This window comes from Orcinus orca, chromosome 14 (assembly GCF_937001465.1).
Source record: "Orcinus orca chromosome 14, mOrcOrc1.1, whole genome shotgun sequence".
Classification (NCBI taxonomy): domain Eukaryota; kingdom Metazoa; phylum Chordata; class Mammalia; order Artiodactyla; family Delphinidae; genus Orcinus; species Orcinus orca.
In genome coordinates, this window is record NC_064572.1 from 34328371 (window position 1) to 34342542 (window position 14172).

The following is a 14172-nucleotide window of genomic DNA, read 5'->3' on the forward strand; positions in this document are numbered from 1 at the left end:
CCCTTCAACTTTGTTCTTCTTGATTCAGTATTGTGGAACTGTTCTCTGTCTTTTGCTTTTCCCTATAAATTTTAGAATTAGTTACCAAAAACAGCTTGCTGGGACTCTGGGATTTCAGCAACTCTATAGAACAAGTTGGGAAGAACTGACATCTTAACAATTATGCAACTTCTAATGCAGGAGTTTTGACTCTCCATTTATCTAGATCTTTTTTTGATTTATCTTACCAGTGTTTTATAGTTTTCCACATACAGATCCTGTCCATATTTTTTTGATTTACAGCTAAGTACTTCCTTTTTAGGTGCTATTGTATATGGTGTGTTTAAAATGTTTTAAATTTCAATTGTTTGTTTGCTTATGTAAAGGAAAGCAGTTGAGTTTTGTACACTGAGCTTGTATCCTGTAACCTTGCTGTATACCCCCTTATTAATTCCAAGGGTTTATTTGTTTTTTATAACATGGTAGAGTTTCTACATAGACATGTAATCCGTGCTTCCTTTCCAAGCTGTGTAACTTTTATTCTTTTTCTTTTCTTATTGCACTGGGATTTCTATTATAATATTGAATGTATGTAGTAAGACATGGCATCTTTTTTTGGTCCAAAACTTAGGAAGCAAGTATTCAGTGTCTTATACTGTTAGCTATAGGGGTTCTTTAATATATCCTTCACTGGTTAAGGAAATTCCCTTTAATTCTAATTTTTAAAAATCCTAAATGGGTGCTGCATTTTGTTAAATGAGAAGATGGTTTTATTCAGTCTGCTAAAATAGTGAAGTTGATTGATTTATGATATCAAACTGTCCCTGACTCCCTGGAATGAACTCTGCTCAGTAGTGCTGTATTATCCTTTTCATATGTTGCTGGAGTCCATTTACTTGTGTTAAAAATCTTTTGTCTACGTTTATGAGCTATATGGGCCTGTAGTTTTCTTTCTCGTAGTGTCTTTACCAAGTTTTTGTTTTAGGGTAATGATGGCCTCATAAAATGAGTTGGGATGTGTTCCCTCATGAAGAGCAAATTTTAAAGATATTGTGGAGTATTGGTATCATTTTTTCTTTAAAAGTGTGGTTGAATTCACCAGTTAAATCACCTGAACCTGGTGATTTCACTTTTGAAAGGCTGTAAATGATGAACTCAATTTCTTTAATAGCTGTGGTACCATTCAGATTATCTATGTCTCTCCTTAAGTGAGATTTGGTAATTGTTGTAATTTAAGACATTAGATCATTTTATCTAAGTTATCAAATTTGTGGGCATAGAGTTGTCCATAGTACTTCTTTTTATCCTTTTAATGTCCTTGGGAGTAGCGTGACCCCTGTCTCATTCCTGATATTTGTAATTTGTATCACCTTTTTCAGATTGAGCCGTGTAGAGCCTGATCAATTCTTATTAATCTTTTCAAATAAGCACTTATTGGTTTCATTCATTTTCTCTGTGTTTTCGTAGTTTAACTTCTGTTGCCTTCTCCTCTAGTTTTTATAATTTGTTTCCTCTGCTTGCTTTCGGTTCAATTTGTTCTTCTTACTGTAGTTTTCTTAGATGGATATTTAGGTAATCAATTGCAAATCTGTCTTCTTTTCTAATATATGTGCTTAATGCTATAACTCTCCCTCTCAGCACATTTTGATGTTATATTTTCATTTAGTTTAAACTTTCTTTGAAACTTATTTGACCTAGTGATTACTTAGAAGTGTGCTGTTTAATATCCAAATATTTGGGAATTTTCCAGCTATATCTTTCTGTTAGTGATTTCTTGTTTGATGCTGTGGTAATCTGAAAGCATACTCTACATGACTTCTATTCTTTTAAAAATGTTAAGGTGTATGTTATGGCCTAGTGTATCGTTCTTTCTATTTTGGTGACTATTTCACGTGTTCTTGAGAAGAATGTGTGTTCTCCTCTTGTTTGATGGAGTATTCTACTTATGTCAGCTTGATCAAATTGATTTATAGTGTTGTCCAGGTCACTTACGTTTTTACTGATTTTTCGCCTGCCTAACCTAATCTATCAATTACTGACAGAGTTGTGTTGAAGTCTCCATAGTCTCATGCATTTTGATGCTCTTTGGTTAGTTACATACATGTTTATGATTTTTCATGTGTTCTTGGAGAACTGACTTCCCTCTATCATTATCCTTCTTCAATCCCTGACAATCTGTTTCATCTGAAATTAATATGCAGCTTAATTTTGATTAATGTTAACCTGTTATATCATTTACCATTGCTTTACTTTAGCTGGAGTCTTTACATTTAAAGTGGCTTTCTTCTAGATGGCACTTTTTTCCTCTGGTCTGACAATTGTGGACTTTGTTTATATTTAAAGTGATTATTGATATAGTTTGATTAAACTCTGCCATCTTTGAAACTATATTCTAAACAGTACATTTGTTCTTTCCTTCTTTTTACCTCCTGTTTCTCTGTCTCCTTTGGTTTTAATTGAGAATTTTATATGATTCTTTTATCTCCTCTTGATGTATCATATTTCCTTTTAAAGTGTCTTTAGTGATTTTCTTAGGGTTCACAATACATAGATTACAAACCATCTAAATCGACTTTCAAATAACATTATACAACTTCATGTATAGTACAGGGCCCGTATAACAGAGTATTCTCAATTCCTCCAACCATCCTTTGTGACATTTCTCTAATACATTTCACTTACTGATATGCTATAGTTAGTTACCCAATACCTTGTTCCTTTATTGCTTTGAACAAAAAGATGTCTTTTAGATGAATAAAGAATAATAAAATATTTACCTCTATTCCTTCTCTGACTGACAGACACTCTTCCTTTCCTTAGGTAGATCCAAGTTCTTAAGGTAGATAATTTCCATCTGCCTGAAGAAAGTTTTAGTTTTTTAATAGGACTGTGCTGCTGGTAACAAGTTCGCTATGTTTTTGTCTGAGAAAGTCTCTGTCTCCTTTACTTTAAAAAAATACTTTTGCTAGACATTGCATTGAATTCTATGTTGGCCATTTTCTTTCAACATTTTACAGTATTCTCCTTTTGCTTGCATGGGCTGTGTTCTTACCCTTGTTCCTGTATTGGGAAGGTTTCTTTCCCTCTTTAGTTTCTTTCAGGATTTTCTTTGTCTCTGGTTTTCTACAGGTAAAGATAATACATCTAGGTGTGGTGGTTTTTGATATTTATCTTACTTGGTGTTCTCTGAGCTTCTGAAAATTGTGGTTTGGTGTCTGTCAATAACTTTGGTACCATCTCAGCAATGATTACCTCCCTCAAACATTTCTTCTTCTGCCCCATTCTCTCTTTCTGCCAGTTCTTGATCTATCTTCAAGTTTACTGATTCTTTCCTTAAGTCTACTTATGAGCCACCCAAAGCGTTAACTCTGTTTTTGATTTCTAACATTTACTTTTGAAATCTCCACAACTCTGCTGACATTACCTATTTGATCTTGCATGCTGCCTATTTTTTAATTAACATATTATTAATCATGGTTATATTCCAAATGCCTTATCTCTTATGATGATTGCTTTTTCTCCCCAAACTGCCTTTCAGTATGCCTTTTAATAAAAAAGTAAAAGTTGTCATGTATCAATAGTACCTACAGGTAAATAGACCTTTTAGGGGCAGGATTTATGGTAATCTGGATATGAGCTGGACTGCTTTAATGTTTGCTATAGCTACAGAGGAATGTGGGGTCTCTACTAGCTAGTGTCATTATTTGTTTCCTCTTTGGGCTTTAAGGCTTTTCTTTGTCCTATTCATACTTCTCAGAGGGGGGCTATGTTTGTTGGGTGCAGAGGAGGTAAGAAATAGCCTTTGAGTGGAGATTTGTCTCGGAGTGGCCTTCCCAACTGTTTCTGTCCCTCTTCAAGGTACATAGCTCCTCCCATCTTCCTTGTACCAAGTTCCCAGTATATTTCCTTGAAGTTCTGTCCCCTGTTAACTTTGTCTTTCTGCTCTTAGGTGAAATACAAATGCTAGAAGGGACTACAAGGGGAAGGAAATCTCTTTCCCCAGGTGAGATAAGTCAGTCTTTGTTATAGAGAAGAAAATGAGAGGATTACCCTTGCTGCTTTCCCCCTTCCTTTGTCAGAGCCGCAGGAGATTTTTCTTGAATCCATACTGTGCAAAGCTGTAGGGTTCCTAGAAGGAAAGCCCAAAACAGTGTAAGTGATTGCAGCCCCCAGGAATGTGTCGGGATCAAGCTAGTTAGCACTCAGCTTACAGCAACTTGTCAAGATTACTACTAAACGAAGTGTTTATACAACTTGTGGCTTCCCCTCCAGGTAAACAAATTTCTAGTGCTGTATTTCTCTGGATGCACCAATCTCTCTGATTTTAGAGGGACAGTTTTCCCTGTGGCCCCAGTTCTTTGATAGACTCAAGAACTTTTTTCTTGCACTGCCAAGAGCGATGACTTGTAAGCTCTTTTACATGTTAGAGCTGAAATAGATAAACCCATGTCTATCAACTGGGAACGGGAAAAATTAGATGTGCTTCATTTCAAGCCTAGAGACCCACATAATTTGCACAAATAGAAATAGGTACATTGAACAATTAAACAACTTTATATGAGATGATAAACAATACTTTAAAACCCAATAAATACATAATGTAATACAGATTTAGTGTACTCTACATAGAATGAAAAGTTTAGAGTAAGTGGTGTTCGGTGGAGAAGAGGGCCAGGGCTTGCTCTTTGGAAGGTGCATTCATCATTCTGCACCTCTTTCTTAGTTAACAATTGGAGTTTATGTTTTTACCATGCACTCAAAAACAGCAATCTAGGAAAAATAAAGGGTAAGTCTAGAAACATATGGAAAAAGTGCACAGACTGAAGAAGCAACTCTTCATCCTTCTCACTTGGCATAAATTCACCAATAAAAATGCTGTGGCTCATTGAACCATGACCTGCAGTTTAAATTTGTTTCATATGATATTCTCTGACTAGAAAGTGTGTCTAGTAAATTGGTGAAGGACTCTGCTTGAAAATGTAACATCTTAGAAAACACCACGTCTCAGAGGGCATCTACTTAGTGTGTTTTTAGGTGATGTCATTATGCTGAAACAAAAAAAGAGTGGTGTCCAAAAAATGGTATACTAAAGGGTATACTATTTCAAGAGCTGTTATGGTCCAACATCATTAACTGAGCAGTCCCTATGTGAGGTAATTCTGTAACTTGCTGTAGTTTTTATTTCATTTAAAGTCTGGAATCAGCTAACGAGTAACGTGTCATCCAGACCAATGTAAAAATTTCACACGCTTTCAGTTTTCTTCCCCTCGACTCTGCCCCAACGTCCGTGTGGAAAATGCCTAGAAGATTAGTTCATATTATTGTTAAGATTCCTTTCTTTTCATAACAAATACTTATTTAGGCCTAGCAACGAGGAGTTCTCACTTCTGTTAACTGTATCTTCACACATACTCCTGCTTCTTTCTGGATAGACTATTTTTCCTGATGTAATTCAGCCTCTAAAAAGTAGGTATTTTCAGACACAGCCTATAAACTCTAGAACTTCTGAGTTCAAGCTCACCCTTACCTGACCAGTATCTGGGGGCACAGAATTCTAAAATCAAAGAATTTCCATCTGTACTTTGCAAGCGTTCCACTGCCTTCTTGTTGCCAATACTGTTGTTGACAAACCTACTGTTGTTACCTGAATTCCTGAAGCCTGTTCTGAGGCAAAGATGTGAATACGTAGATTTTTCTCTTTACTGACAATGCCCTGAGGTGTATACACAATGCGTCAATATAGTTTGGGTGCTGTTGTGTTACTTTATTTTTTTTAATTAATTTTTGGCTGCGTTGGGTCTTCATTGCTGTGCGGGGGCTTCTCCTGTTGCAGAGCACAGGCTCTAGGCGTGCAGGCTCAGTAGTTGTGGCACACAGGCTTAGTTGCTCCACGGCATATGGGATCTTCCCGGAACAGGGATCGTGTCCCTTGCATTCTTGACCACTGCACCACCAGGGAAGCCCTGTTGTGTTACTCTTATTGCTTTTCATTCATTCTCTCTCTATTCTTTTCTCCAAAACATAATACATATTATGTTGGGACTTCTAGCCATAAAATGTTCTTTGTAAGTCCTTTATCAGATATATGTGACTGACTGCAAATATTTTCTACCACTCTGTGGCCTGTCCCTTCATTTTTTAGAAGAGCAGAAGTCCTTAACTTGGATAAAGTTGGTTTCTCCTTTTGGTAAGAAAGCTTTTCTCCTACAGTTTATTCTAGAAATTTTATAGTTTTAGGTATTATATTTAGATCCAGAGTTTGAGTTAATTTTTTGTAAATATTGCAAGACATGAATTTGTTATCTTTCATTTTTTTGAATATCAATATCAACTTTTTTCAGCATTTGTTGAAACAGCTATTTATTCTCCATCAAGTAATTTTTCCTTCTTTCAGCATTTGTTGAAACAGCTATTTATTCTCCATCAAGTAATTTTTCCTTCTTTGTTGAAAGTCAACTAACCATATCTATTTCTAGTTTCTCTATTCTAGTCTATTATTCATTTATCTTGACTCTAACATCACAGTTTTTGATTACTGTAGCTTTAGAACAACTCTTGAAGTCAGCTAGTATAATCCCTCCAACTTTTCAAACAAAGTCTTCTAAAGTTGTTTGTTTTAGCATTTCTAGGTCCTTTACGTTTCCATAAGAATTTTAGCAACAGCTTTTCAATATCTACCAAAAAGCCTTTTGGAAGTTTGCTTGGAATTGCACTACACTGACAGTACACTATGGCAACAACTGATAATATACCTCACCACTTACTTATGTCTTTTTCACTTAGTAGGAAGAAAAATTCCTCAACCTGATGAAAAACCTACAGCTGACATCATCCATAAGGCTAAATGCTTTATGTCCATGATAGGAAAGAAACAAGGATGTCTGCTCTCACCAGCTCAATATTTAATTTTGTGTGGGAGATCTTAACTAGTGCAATAAGGTAAGAAAAAATAAGTAAAATGAACAGATTGAAAAGGAATGAAGAAGACTATACGTATTTGTAGATAACATGATCATCTAAGTAGAAAATCCAAAGAATCTACAAGAAACTATGCAAACTGACGAGTGATTTTAGTAAGATGGCAGGACACAGTGTTTATACACAATTGATAGTATTTCTATATACTATACTAGCAACTGATAATTGGATTAAATAAAAATACCATTTGCAATATCATAAACATGAAATATTTACAGATGAATATAAGACAATCTGTACAAGAGGTGTATGTTGAAAACTGCAAAATATTACTGAGAGAATGTCAAATTTTACAAAATTAATGTGGTGCCTCAATGCAATCTCAATCAAAATCCCAAGAGATTTTGACAATTTGATTCTAAAATTTATGGAAGTGGAAAGGCCAGGATAGTCAAGGCTGTTTTGAAAGTGTTGATCCTTGGAGTGTAAAACTAGTTAGCAGGACTTTATAGTAAGCTACAGTAATTAAAACAGTGTGATAGACATATACTTTAATGGAATAGACAGTCCAGAAATAGTATTGCACCCATATGATTTTGAACAAATCTGCCAAGGAAATACAATGGGAGCAAGACAATTCTTTTCAACAAATTGTGCTGAAACAACTGGGCCTCATATTGAAAAAATAAACCTCAACCCTAATCTCACACCATGTACAGTGAATAACTCACTCATCATGGATCACAGATCTAAAACTGATAACTAAAAATTTCTAGAAAAATTTAATGAAGAAATCTTAGTGGCCTGGAGTTAGAGCTTTCTTGATATGATTCATGCTTGTTTTGTGTCCTGAGAAAAAAAACTGAAGTAGTTTCACGAAAATTTAAGAAACACTGGAATAAAACCTACATAAGGAGGCCAAAGACATGTACTTTGAAAACTCTAAGAAACTAATGAAAGAAGTTGAAGAAGACACAAACATATGGAAAGATATACTGTGTTCTTATATTGAAAGAATATTTTTACAATAACCATACCACCCAAGGCAATCTACAGATCCAGTGCAATCTCTATGAAATTACTAATGGCATTATTCACAGAACAAAAAATTTTACAATTTGTATGGAAACACAAAAGACCCCAAATAGCAATCTTGAGGAAGAAGAGAGCTGGAGGACTCAAGCTTCCTGACCTCAGACTATACTACAAAGCTACAGTGAGCAAAACAATATGATACTGGCACAAAAACAAATATAAATCCATGGAACAGGATGGAAAGCCCAGAAATAAACCCATGCACCTATGGTCAATTAATCTACAATAAAGGAGGCAAGAATATACAATAGAGGAAAGACAGCCTCTTCAATAAGTGGTGCTGGGAAAACTGGACAGCTGCATGTAAAAGGATGAAATTAGAACATTCTTTAATACCATACACAAATCAATTTAAGACCTAAATGGAAGACCAGATACTATGAAACTCCTAGAGGAAAACACAGGCAGAGCACTCCTCTTTGACATAAATCGCAGCAAGATCTTTTTCAATCCATCTCCTAGAGTAATGGAAATAAAAATAAAGCTAAACAAATGGGACCTAGTTAAAAGCTTTTGCACAGTAAAGGAAACCATCAACAAAATGAAAAGACAACCTACAGGATGCAAGAAAATATTTGCAAACAATGCAACTGACAAGGGATTAATCTACAAACAGTACATGCAGGTCAATATCAAAAAAAAACCATCCAGTCAAAAAATGGGCAGAAGTCCTAAGTAGACATTTCACCAAAGAAGACATACAGATAGCCAAAAAGCACATGGAAAGATGCTCAACATCACTAATTATTAGAGAAATGCAAGTCAAAACTGCAGCTACACCAGTCAGAATGGCCATCATCAAGAAGTCTACAAACAATAAATGGTGGAGAGGGTGTGGAGAAAAGGAAACCCTCCTATGCTGATTTGGGGAATGTAAATTGGTACAGCCACTACAGAGAACAGTATGAATAGAGCTACCATATGATCCAGCAGTCCCACTCCTGGGCATATATCCAGAGAAGACCATGGTTCACATGCACCCCAATGTTCACTGCAGTGCTGTTTACAATAGCCAAGACATGGAAGCAACCTAAATGTCCATCGACAGATGAATGGATAAAGAAGATGTGGTGTATGTGTGTATATTTATATATATACACACACCTACATATGTATGTATATGTGCACACACAATGGAATATTACTCAGCCATAAAAAATAATGTCATTTGCAGCAACATGGTTGGATCTAGAGATTATCATACTAAGTGAAGTCAGTCAGAGATAGTCAAATATGATATCACTTATATTTGGAATCTAAAAAGGTGATACACCTGCAAGCTGTGTGGCATGGCCAAAAATAAATTAATAATAAAATACAAAATAATGGCTATAAAAATATCACACTACTATATATAAAATCAACAAGGACCTACTGATAGCACAGGGAACTCTGCTCGGTATTCTGTAATACCCTATATGGGAAAAGAACCTGAAAAAGAATGGATATATGTATAACCGATTCACCTTGCTATACACCTGAAACCTACACAACATTGTGAATCAACTATACCCCAATATAAAATAAAAATTTAAATTTAAAAAAATACATAATATGCCTCATACTTCTTTTAGAGACAGTGCAGTTTTGGTGAAAGAATAAACACATAGATCAGTGGAAGAGAATAAAGATACCACATAATCACCTGATTTTTGACAAAGGTGCAAAGGCAGTTCAATGGGGAAAGAGTAGTCTTTCCAATAAATAGTACTGAAACAAATGGACATCTCTCTTTACACAGACACCTCAAGAAGAAAACTAGTATGATATACATTGGTTATGACCTTTTAGGTACAAAAACCAAAAGAATGATCCATGAAAAAGTGGCTAAGCTGGATGTTATTAAAATTAAAAACTTGCTCTGTGAAATACATTGTTAAGAGAATGAAAAGCCACAGACTGCTAGAAAATATTTGCAAATCACATATCTGATAAAGGACTTGTATCCAGAATGTACAAAGAATTCTTAAAACTCAGCAATAAAAAATAAGCCAATTTAAAAAGTATCAAGCACATCAGCAAAGCAGATATACAAATGGCAAACAAGCATATGGAAGGACACTTAACAGCATATGTCATGAGGGAAATGCAAATTCAGATAGCAGTCAGATACCACTATCAAAACAAGAATGAGATATCACTACACACCTATTACGATAGATGAAACAAAAACCCCAAAACAAAGTCTGACAGCTAAATGCTGGTGAGAATGTGGAGCAACAGGAACTCTCATTCATTGGAAACAAGTTGGAAGGTTTCTTTGTTTTTTAAACAAAGCATATTAGAATTGTGGTAAAATATACATAACATGAAATTTACCATTTTAACAATTTTAAGTGTATAGTTCAGTGGCATTAATTGAGGATATTCACATTATTATGCAACCATCACCACCATTCATCTCCAGAACTTTTTTCATCTTCCCAAACTGAAACTCTGTATCCATTAAAAGTTTATTCCCTGTTCCTCCCTCCCTCAAACATCATTCTCCAAGAAAAGAAACTAGGGCTTCCAGGAGAAATGACAGCTTTGAAAGCCAAGGCAAGGATATGCAGGATGAGCCTGGAGCATCTTACAGTGTCAGAAAGTAAGGAAAACAAAACAAAACAAAAACCAGTAGGGTATGTCAGAGGGACACAGGAGCCAACTGAAAGAGCTCCCAATGTCCAAAACTGAAATGTTGAGCAATAAAATAAATAACATGTATTAGAATATAACCCAATGTATAAATCTAAACCTAAATATCTGAGTCTATAGTGATGTAATAATTAATTAATAAGAATAGGCAAATCTCCCATACAGAAGAATTCCTGACAATTTATGTAGTTACTCTCTCATCAAATAGGTGGAGCATAATTCCCCACTCCCTTAATTGTGGGAGGGACTGACTTCCCTCTAAATATAGTACAGAAAAGTGAGGGGAGTAACTTTACAGTGGAGAAAGTTGACAAACACTACCTCAGCCATGTGATCAAGTTTAACATCTTGAGTGATAAATAATATGGGTAGAATATGCACTTAATATGATGTGGAAAAGCTATCACTTTACGAACCCTGTGGTCTTCCAAGAACCGGCAAGCCCAATGCAATCAAGAAAAAAAAAAAAAAAAATCAGACAAAGCCAACTTGAGAAGCATGCTACTCACTACCTGACCTGCATTCCCCTAAAGTGTCAAAGGCATCAAAAACAAGAAATATTTGAGAAATTGTCATACTTTAAAGAGCTCTAAGGAGTCATTAGGACCAAAGGTAGTGTTCTATTCTAGATGGAATCCTGGGACAGAAAAGGGACATTAGGTAAACACTAAGTAAATCTGAATAGTTTGGACTTTAGTCACCAATCATGAGTCAACATTGGTTAATCAGTTTCGACAAATATACTAAAGTAAGATAGTTCCGCTCTAGAACTTGAATGATTAAGGTCTTTAAAACATGATATATTAATACTATCTTTCCGTATTCAACCCCCAGAAGTTTAATAAATGCAGTAAACTATCAAAAATAAATGATCTCTTCTTTCTTTCAGAATCCCATTTCTCATTTCCTTAAGGTCCAATCCTCACAAGCCAGGACTATTCAAGCACATCCCAAACCCATATAGTCATTCGAACTGTGACCCAGTGAAACGGAGCTATTGGTTTCCCTACAAGTTTTCCTTCTGTAGATCTTTGTGAAAGCTTGAACATCAAGCTTTGTCAAATGACTCTGATTCTTCACCATATCTGTATCTTGTTCAGTGGAGGACATGCAGTCCTGGAGCTGATTCTAGAATCCATTTCAAAAATAAGGGAAGAGAGAGAGAAAGTGACTCCAAGCAAAATGTCCCTGACATTTCTTCATTCCAAGAGGGTGTTTTTACCATAAGAAGGAATCATAGATTACTGGAGTTGGAAAAAGCCATGGATAAGATCCTTGTACTGGATGTAGGGATCAAGCCCCATAGAGATTAAATGACTTGCCCAAGGTCACAGTTTGTTAGTCTCTTAGAAGAAATAATACATTTTTCTAAAATAGGATGCTTCTCACATTTTAGTCTTTTACTCTCCTTAGCAAATTTAACCTTTTCCATGCAGCTGTTGAGATAACCTACTGGTTGTATAAGCTACATCAACACAAGGGACGTATCTCAGAAAATGCCCCCAGACTGCCTCCCTTTTCATTATTGAAAACCACGAGATGAAACTCTTTAATAACCCACTGCACAAGAGGACCATTACTGTCAGCATATACCACTCAGCCATATATTATAGCTTTTTACTTCTCCACACAAAATTGCCTTGAAATTTACATTTGCTATAAAGGATTCAAGTCCATCACCGTTAATTTCCCTCTACAAATTATGTTTAATTATCACCTCTTTCCACCTATAAAGAAGCCCCTCTTGTACTTCTGTCTCCATATAGCTCTCAAGAAGAGTTTCCTCAGCATGAATCTTTGATGGTGCTTTTATATCCCTTACATGCCCTTCCTTGTCAAGCTCACACAGCCCACTTAGAGATATGGAAATGAACCGCTTGCCTGGCGCCTCATTTCCTTCATACATATGAAATCTGGTCTCCCTAAGCAGGAGAAAAAGAGGAACATTTTCCAGCTTTCGCCTGTGGACAGTTAGGCTAGAAACACCCCATTCTAGGATTCAGAGAAGCTTTGAAAGGCTATCCATGATTGATTGCTTAACAGGTCATATACTACATGTAATCTTTCTGATGCTTCAAGCATCATCTTTATTCTCTCCCTCAGTTGTGGAGCCCTAGAAGAAATCAGTTTAAGGGAAATATTGAGAAATCCCAAAATTATATTTTACTCTTTTTTTCATTTAATTTCTATGCTTCCGTAGTACCATATAAAGAGCATGGTCTTCAGAGTCAAAAATGTTAGCAGTCAAATCATAACTCTACCAAAAATTTACGTAACTTCAAGCAAATCGCTTATCTCTGAGTCCCTGTTCTCTCAACCTTAAACATAAAGCTATTTTAAGTTTAACTAAGATTAGCATGTATTATGCTTGGCACATTCAAGGAATTCAAATGTTAATTATCCCCTTCCAGATTCAATGAAGCAGTATTTTTGTCTATAATCTACTGTCTGCAGCTGATGGAAACTCAACTCAAACTAGCTGAAGCTAAAATGGAATTCACTGACTCACATAACCAGGAAGTCCTGGCATGTCTCTGGCTCTGGACATAGCTGGATTAAACTTCCCAAACAATGTCGCCATGGCTCTGGACTCTGTTTATCTCTGCTTGGAGTTGCTCTGAACATAAGCAATGACCAAATGACTGGCAAAATAGCTAGTATAAGTTAAAGATCTTCAGCCCCCTCTCTTAGTAGACCCTCAGTGAAGAAAACTGTCTCCTACTATTTACATATCAAGTTCAGGGAAGATTCTAACTGGACTTGCTTGAATCATGTGCCTGCCTCCCAGTCACTGTGACCATTGGGAAGGCACTACTCAGTTTGGCCACCCTGGCTAAGGACCTACCATTGTGGTAGAGAACAAAGTGCCATGATTTATAGTCGTAGGATTAAATGGAGTGAGGGATCCTCAAGAAACCAGAAGGACAATTAAAATAATACTGGGAGAAAAAATTTAAATAAATGACAACTATAGCTTCCAGTGTGCATTTTTGTCAATCAATAAAGAAGTTCTTGGTTTCTTTATTCATAACCAGATTTTCTTTTGCACTCGAGATTGTCTTGTATGGGGACCTGTAGTCTATGTAGGGATTAGCAAACTACAACCCAGAGACCAAATGTGGCCCACTGCTTGATCTGTAAATAAAGTTTTATTGAAACACAGCCACACTCTTTCCTTAATGTATTGTCCATGGTTGTTTTGACACTACATTATCAGGGTGCAGTAGTTGAAACAGAGTTCATAGAGACTGCAAGGCCTGAAATTTGCCAACCCCTGATCTATGTTACAATAACAAGATAATGAGAGAGGCAAAAAAAAAAAAAAAGAAAGCTTACTTAGAATATTTGTTTGGATTCTGGAGAAGATGGCGGAAGAGTAAGAGGCGGAGATCACCTTCCTCCCCACAGATACATCAGAAATAAATCTACACGTGGAACTGCTTCTATAGAACACCCACTGAACGCTGGCAGAACACCTCAGACCTCCCAAAAGGCAAGAAACTCCCCAGGTACCTGGGTAGGGCAAAAGAAAAGAGAAAAAAC

The 14172-nt window shown here is 36.0% G+C and overlaps 1 long non-coding RNA gene across 1 annotated transcript; it reads left to right on the top strand.

Annotated features, from left to right (window-relative positions):
* The first annotated feature begins 4118 nt into the window (after window positions 1-4118).
* LOC125961100 (uncharacterized) lies at window positions 4119-13893 on the top strand. Its single transcript, XR_007471415.1, has 2 exons — window positions 4119-6918; window positions 11519-13893. It is a non-coding gene; the product is annotated as an uncharacterized LOC125961100 (long non-coding RNA).
* Window positions 13894-14172: the final 279 nt, after the last annotated feature.